Source organism: Camellia sinensis, chromosome 5, assembly GCF_055761805.1.
Source record: "Camellia sinensis isolate YWXY chromosome 5, ASM5576180v1, whole genome shotgun sequence".
Classification (NCBI taxonomy): domain Eukaryota; kingdom Viridiplantae; phylum Streptophyta; class Magnoliopsida; order Ericales; family Theaceae; genus Camellia; species Camellia sinensis.
Window position 1 is genome coordinate 148,416,659 of NC_138965.1, and position 8,680 is coordinate 148,425,338.

At 33.7% G+C, this 8,680-nt stretch overlaps 1 pseudogene; it reads left to right on the forward strand.

Moving 5' to 3' along the window:
- The window catches only part of LOC114275480 (nucleoside hydrolase 3-like), a 54,573-nt pseudogene extending 46,165 nt beyond the window's left edge, over nucleotides 1–8,408 (forward strand).
- Nucleotides 8,409–8,680: the final 272 nt, after the last annotated feature.

Consider the following 8,680-nt stretch of genomic DNA (forward strand, 5'->3'; position numbering starts at 1 on the left):
TTTAATATATAAAATTTTTTAGAACTAAAATTTTATTAGAGAAAGTGCTAAGGGGACACCACCCATGTACAAATGGAAAAATGGCAAGAGAGAAAACACCCCAACCGAAAGGCTTAAGCATTTGATTAAGTTTTAAAGTTTTAAAGCATATTCCTAATCTGCATGTTAATTAATATTGGTCGTAATTATTGCAATAATGAAACAATATTAAAACCATGATATCTGTACGGCTTATTTTACCCAAACTCATGATACAATGACTAGATGTCTAATTGCCTAGAAAATCTGAGTTTGAAATTTCTATTTGAACCAATATCGTATGTATCTTATAAAAATGTTCCTTTGCTAATGTTAAATTACTGATTCAGGTACACAGCAGAGAATTCTGTAAAATTTGGAGCTCCTTGAGATGCTGACCATCCTGAACTTAGGCATCCGTTAGAATTAGATATTTGGAAGTCCGTCATAAAATCACTGGATCCAGGTTCAAAGATTACTGCGTTGACCAATGGACCCTCGACTACTTTATCCCAAATCATCCTTTTTGAGAACACAAGCTCCGTGATTCAGGTCAGTTTTGTTATCATAGTTGCAGTTATTGTAGTGCAAAGTAATATCAGAAAAATGTAAGTGAAGGTTTAGTTAATTCCCCAAAAATACCAAACTGATTCAACCCAACCCTGGGTTGATTTGCATGCTGTTTTAGTGTTTTCTTAAGTCACTGAATTATTCTAGGTAGGAAATACTGAGAAATGAAACAGATCAAACTTGTAGTTTTTCTATGCTTGGTTGATGGCCCAATAACCAACCCCACCTGACAATTGATCTATATCTTTACAATATTTGTTTTTGTATGAGGAGTCGACTCATGTTTTGGAGGCTTTTCAGTCTGCAACTTGAGTGTTCCATGGGTTCTCTCCATGTCGAAGTTCTGTCATTGACTCTCTGGCAGTCCATTTACATGTTGACAGAACCACATTATTGGGTTTGGAGTTCATGCCAATCTGACAAAAGCAATGTCAGTTTTCAATTTGAATACTAAACCATGCATTTGGTAGTGTACTGAGTTCTACGATACAGAGTACTCTCTCGTATGAGTCTGATGACATGATAGATTTTTTCTTACATTGCTTCAAAAACTTTTGTTGACATCGTCACAAGTTTGTTTACATCCTTTAATTTCACCTTCTATTTAATCTTCTTGCATAGACAAGTAACATTTGATAGTGCTAGCTTAGGGAAAGTCTATAGTACATTTTGTTTAAAAAATGTATGGTACATAGAAAATCAATGGTTCAGATTGAGCCACATCATTAAAAGTGACCTGGTAAGCAGGTCACTTTTTATAGTTATGAGCCAAAATCATATTTGTTCATAACTAGAATCAAATTAATCATAACTTAGTTATGAGCTCTCATCACATATCTCATAACCACATCTCATAACCAGCACCATTTTGTTGATAACCAATATCATATATTTCATAACTACAATCACATATCTCATAACTACATCTCATAACCAATATCCTTTAGCTCATAATCACACCACTTTGATCATAACTAATATCATATATCTCATAACATTAATCACATATCTCATAACTACTACCCATATAACTCATAACCACATCTTATAACCAATCCCCCATTGACTCATAACCAACATTATATATCTCATAATCAACACCCTTTTGCTCATAACCACATCACTTTGATCATAACCAATATCACATATCTTATAACTAATAATCACATATCTCATAACCAAACACTCTTTTGACTCATAACTACACCACTTTGCTCATAACCAAAATCACATATCTCATAAACAACAATCATATATCTCATAACCATTACCCACATATCTCATAACCAACACTCTTTGGCTCATAACTAACATCACATATATCATAACCACTAATCACATATCTCATAACACCCTTTGGCTCATAGTCACACCACTTTGATCATAATTAACATCACATATCTCATAACCATATCTCATAACCAGCACCATTTTGTTGATAACCAATATCATATATTTCATAACTACAATCACATATCTCATAACTACATCTCATAACCAATATCCTTTAGCTCATAATCACACCACTTTGATCATAACTAATATCACATATCTCATAACATTAATCACATATCTCATAACTACTACCCATATAACTCATAACCACATCTTATAACCAATCCCCCTTTGACTCATAACCAACATTACATATCTCATAATCAACACCCTTTTGCTCATAACCACATAACTTTGATCATAACCAATATCACATATCTTATAACTAATAATCACATATCTCATAACCAAACACTCTTTTGACTCATAACTACACCACTTTGCTCATAACCAAAATCACATATCTCATAAACAATAATAATATATCTCATAACCATTACCCACATATCTCATAACCAACACTCTTTGGCTCATAACTAACATTACATATATCATAACCACTAATCACATATCTCATAACACCCTTTGGCTCATAGTCACACCACTTTGATCATAATTAACATCACATATCTCATAACCATTAGTCATATATCTCATAATCAATACTCTTTGGCTCATAACCATACCACTTTACTTATAACCACTAATCACATATCTCATAACCAACATTCTTTGTCTTATAACCACACCACTTTACTCATAACCACTAATCACATATCTCATAACCACACCACACTACAAGAAAAGTGGGCTTATGAGGCGGAACTTTTTGCGACGTCACATTTGCCGTCGCAAAAAATGACTTTTTGCTACGGCTCAACTTGCTGTCGCTAAAAATATGACTTTTAGAGACGACACAACTGGCCATCTCAAAAAATGTGACTTTTTGAGACGGCACAACTTGCTGTCGCTAAAAAATGTGACTTTTTGAGACGGCACAACTTGTCGTCGCAAAAAATGTGACTTTTGGAGACGTCAGAACTTACCGTCTCAAAAAAATGTGACTTTTTGAGACGGCACAACTTGCTGTCGCCAAAAAATGTGACTTTTTGAGACGACACAACTTGGCGTCGCAAAAAAATAGAGTATTTACGATGATAGAAATTGCTGTCGCAAAAAAAAAGAGTATTTGCGACGGTACCAGTTGTAGTCGAAAAAAAAAAGAAAAAGTTTTTTGCGATCGTAATACGTACCGTTGCAAAAAAAAAAAGTTTAAGAAATATATATATATATATTGTGGCTTTGAGACGGCTTCATATATATATAGTCATGAAATGGTTTAAATAAATGCAACGATATTTTTCTATTACAAAAAATAAATAAATAAAATAAAATAAAAACGATGTCGTCTTACTCTTTTTAACATTTCTCCTTTCGCCCATTTTTTCATCTTTCTATCTCTCTGTCTCTGTCTCTCTTCTCTTTCTCTCTCTTACTTATAGCTCATCTCTGTCTGTCTGTCTATCTGTCTCTCTCTTTCTCTATGTGTCTCTGTCTCTCTTATCTCTCTTTCTCTCACTCATCACTCTTCTTTGTCTGTCTGTCTCTTTCTTTCTCTCTATGTCTCTGTCTCTGTTCTCTTTCTCTCTCTCACTCATCATTCATCGCTCTTCTCTGTCTGTCTGTCTGTCTCTCTTTCTCTCTGTGTCTCTCGTCCATCTTTCTTCTCTTTATTTCTCTCATCTCTCTTCTCTCTCTGTCTCTCTTCTCTTTATCTCTCTCGCTCATCTCTCTCTGTCTCTCTCTCTCTCTCGTTTATCTCTTTTCGCTCTTTCTCTCTCTCTCTCTCTGTGTCTATATCTTTTCATCCATTTTTTTATCTTCCTTCCTTTTTCTCTTCTCTTTCTCTCTCACTCATCACTCTTCCCTGTCTGTCTGTTTGTTTGTCTATCTGTCTCTCTCTGTGTCTCTCACTCATCTATCTCTTCTCTCATCTCTTTTCTCATATCTTTTCTCTCTCTGTCTCTTTCGCTCATCTCTCTTCTCTTTATCTCTCTCGCTCATCTCTCTTCTCTCTATGTTTCTCTCTGTCTCTCTCGTTCATCTCTCTTCTCTTTATGTCTCTCCCACTCATCTCTCTTCTCTCTATCTCTCTCCTTCATCTCTCTTCTCTCTATGTCTCTTTTTTGTCTCTCTCTCTCTCTCTCTCTCTCTCTCTCTCTCTCTCTCTCCCACTGTGTTTGCGTTGTTTACTCTCTCACTCCCGTTTTCTCTGTTTGTGTTGTTCTCTCTCTCTCTCCCACTATGTTTGCGTTCTCTCTCTCTCTCTCTCGCTCATCACTCTGTCTCTCTCTCTCCTCTATATGTCTCTCACTCATTTATCTCTCTCACCACCCATCTCCTCTACCACCTTCACCACTACTACAAACGCTATTCCACCACCACCACTACTTCCACTGTCGCCACTTCACCTCTACGACTACCATTACTACTGCCATTGCCACCACTTCATTACCACCACGACCACTACTGCCACTACTACTACCATTACCTCTCATTCACCCCTGTCACTCCATTTACACTACCACTACCACAACTTCACTACTAATCTCTTTCACCATCACCATCACCATCACCATCTCACCATCACCATCATCTCTTATCCACCATCTTCACCACTATTGCCGCTCCCTTTCCTCTACCACAAAAAATTAGTTCATGATTTTTAGTAACAAAAAAAAAAAAAAAAAGGCCGCAGAAAAATATTTTTCATTAAAATATTACCCCTACTTCTACCAAATAAATAATAATAATATTTTTTTAAAAAAATTCATTAACTACAAAAAAATATATATTTTAACAAAAAATAAATTTTTTTGATGACGACAACCCCCGCCGCAAAAAAAAAAAAATATTAAACGACGTTATTTTATTATTTAAATTTCATTTGTGACTAAAAAAAATATATATATTTTTATTTTTTATTCCTACCCCCTTTTTTTTTTCCATTCCCGCTCCTCCCTTCCTTTTTTTTTTTTTTTTCCATCCCCCCACCCCCCCCAAAAAAGAAAAACAAAAAAAATCCCCAATCTCAAACCCAAAAATCCCTAATCTCTTCTTACCCCCCTCGCTCTCTCTCTCTCTCGATCGATCGACGTCGAGCGGCGGAGGAGCAGCGTCGGAGCAGCAGCAGCGTCGGCCTCCTCAACTTTACGCCTACATTTTTAATTCCTAATAGGCAGTTACAACATGCCCATGCAACTTTTGTGAGGGGATTCTTGAATCCAGTGAGTATTCTAACAGTTGTAGTATTCAAAAATTCATTACTTATATGCTTAGTTACACTGTTTTCACTATAACAAAAGTAACCTATGGTGACAAAAAGTAGTGAAGAAAATAAATTTCGTCACTAAATAAGAACAATTTGTGACGAATTATAAAATTTTGTCACATATAATAAAAAAATAAAAATAATAGGTGTGGTTTATAAAAAAAATTGGATATTTTTGCTACATCAATTAGTTGTGTTGTTACTTATTTTGTGATTGATGTTATGAATTTTTTTGGGTTGGTTATGACATTTGTGATTTGTAAAAATTTTGATTATTTTTTATTATGGCAATTAGTGGTGCAGTTACGCATTTTGTAGCTGATGTTATTAAATTTTGTGAGTTGGTTATGACATTAGTAGTTTTTAAAATTTTTAGATGTTTTTATTATACCAATTAGTGGATAGTTACATAATTTTTGGTTAATGTTACGAAATTTTGGGAATTAGTTACGACATTTGTGATTTTCTATAATTTTAATCAATTTTGTTACGTCAATTAGTGATGGCGTTATGCATTTTGTGTTTTATATTACAAAACTTTGTGACTTGATTATGATATTTGTGGTTTTTAAAATTTTAAATATTTTTATTATGCCAATTAATGGTGTGATTATATATTTTGTAGTTGATGAGTAAAAAATAGTCTTTTTTTTATATTAATTTTACTTAATAAAAATAGATTAAGGATTTATATTAAAAATAAATAAATAAATTTAAGTATAAATTGACAAAATTATAAATTATAAATTTATTTTATTATAAGACTATATTCATAAATGTTTTAATTTTTTTTTATAATGATTATTAGTTAATTTCAGCCCCACTTTCTCCAAAAATTTGGAACAAACATCCAAATTTTGTCAAAATCAAAATTTCTTCATTAATTATTTTTGACAAATCCCTAGACCCTGTCTTTAGCCCAAATGAATGTGTGTGTGTGTGCGTGCGCGCGCGCGCGTGTGTGAGAGAGAGAGAGAGAGAAATTTCTGGACTTGGGGTGTGCCGCGAGCTCGTCGGCTAAATTTACACCGCTATACGTGAGTAATGGTTATGAGATATGTGATATTGGTTATGAGGCAAATGGTGTTGGTTATGAGATGTGGTTATGACATAAGTGAGTAACGGTTATGAGATATATGATTAGTGATTATTAGATATGTGATTTTGGTTATGAGTAGACTGGTGTATTTATAAGTCAAAGGGTGTTTGGTTATGAGATATGTAATTAGTGATTATGAGTATGTAATGTTGGTTATGATCAAAGTGATGTGGTTATGAAATATATGATTAGTAGTTATGATATATGCGATGTTGGTTATGAGATATGTGGGTAATGGTTATGAGATATTTGGGCAATAGTTATGAGATATTTGATTTGTTATTATAAAATATTTGATTTTGGTTATGAGCAAAGTGGTGTCAAAGAGTGTTTGGTTATGCTCTATGTGTTAGTGATTATGAGATATAAAATATTGGTTATGATCAAAGTGGTGTAGTTATGAGATATATGACTAGTGGTTATGAGATATGTGATGTTGGTTATGACTCAAAGGGGTTGGTTATGAGATGTGGTTATGATTCATATGGGTAATAGTTATGAGATATTTGATCAATGGTTATGAGACATGTGATATTGGTTATGAACAAAGTGGTGTGGTTATGAGCAAAATGGTATTAGTTATGAGATATGTGACTAGTGGTTATGAGATATGTGATGTTGGTTATGAAAAAAAAAAGTGTTGGTTATGAGATATATGATGTTGGTTATGAGATATGTGACTAGTGGTTATGAGATATATAATATTGGGACCCTTGGACTGCTCTAATTTTCTTTGCCCTCTTTTTGGTAACCGGTTACACCGGTTGCCAATTCAAAATTAAATTATTAAAATAATTTAGTTATGTGGTAGTTATGAGATAATATGGTATGTATGAATAACTAAATATAATTAAGTTATGAGTTAATATGATAATGTTTATGATCTATTTGATATTAGTTATAATATAAAATCACATAACCTCATAACTAATATATGGTACATCCAAATGTACCATAGCATCACCCGCTAGCTTAATATTTGACAAAAAACAGAACATCATCAGTGTAAATATCAATATGACATAATAGGATTTATTGGATAGCCATATGATCAGCCTTGATGACAATAAGAGAGAGGTAATCTTTTTACGGTACCCGGAAATGAATATGGAGATTTTAACATGTTTCTTGATCCTTGAGCTGCGATGACGTTTGACTCAGAACTTGACATCACACTCATTCCACTAGACATTCAAAGGAGTGTGTGTTCATTCAGAAAGATTCTTGAAAAACTACAGCTCACTAACAAGACTCCAGAAGGTGTGTTTGCTTGCCGTCTTCTCTCAAGGCTATGGCACTTGCAACAGAAGCATCATAGTATCATCACGCGGTAAATTCGTATGCACACTATTTTTTTCCCCAGAAAACATGAAAAATTTATTTGGCTAACTGTTTCCAAAATTTGTTTTTGGGAGAATTTTTTTGAAAACAAAACTTTTTAGGAAACATTCAAAATTGTTTTCGTACAAAAATGAAATGCACATTCAAGAATCTAATCGCATTATTCATGGACACAGCAACGGGCCTGTTTTGTTGGGTTTTCATTTTTTTAGAAAACACAAGAAAATTGTTTGGCGAGCTGTTTCCAAGGCTTGTTTTTGGGAGAATTTTTTTGAAAACAACACACTTTTTAGGAAACATTCAAAACTGCTATTTTGAACTTTACATTGGTTTTGTTTTTGAGAACATGAAAAACAAAACTCAACCAAAAAAGTCCAACATTTGTTATCTGCAGAGACTCATTTCTCTCCCATTTACACTCTTCAGGATATGTTCTTGTTGCAGAGATCTTGACTAGCGATAATCTTGATCTGAACCTAACATTTCAATCCGAGCCACTAAAGATCCTGGTAATTAGCGATATATTGAGAGATGGACAGATCACTATAGACAGAAGACGAGGAAAATCTGTCAAAATATTGAAAAGTGTTGATCAAGTGACAGATTTGGAGAGGGATTTGGAAAGGGAAATAGAAAAGGTAGGTGAAATATGAATAAAATATGTTTATATTTTACCTAGTTTCACGTACCTTTTACCTTTTTCTTTCCAAATCCCTCCTCAAATCCCCTAACCAAAATATTACGAGCATTTTTCCAACGTATTTGGTGATAACGTGCAGTCTGCTGTGATGGGAAGCGTTGATGAGCAGAAAAGAATATGGAGTACCCCACATCAGGATCAGGTTGTAAGTTAAAATTCCTTGATAAGAAATCGACACTCACACGCATACACACTAATTTGATTTTTGACATATAATACTCTGTATTTTCTCTGTTCATATGAAACGCATTAAAAACTTTAACGAAGACTTTAAAATGGTAGATTT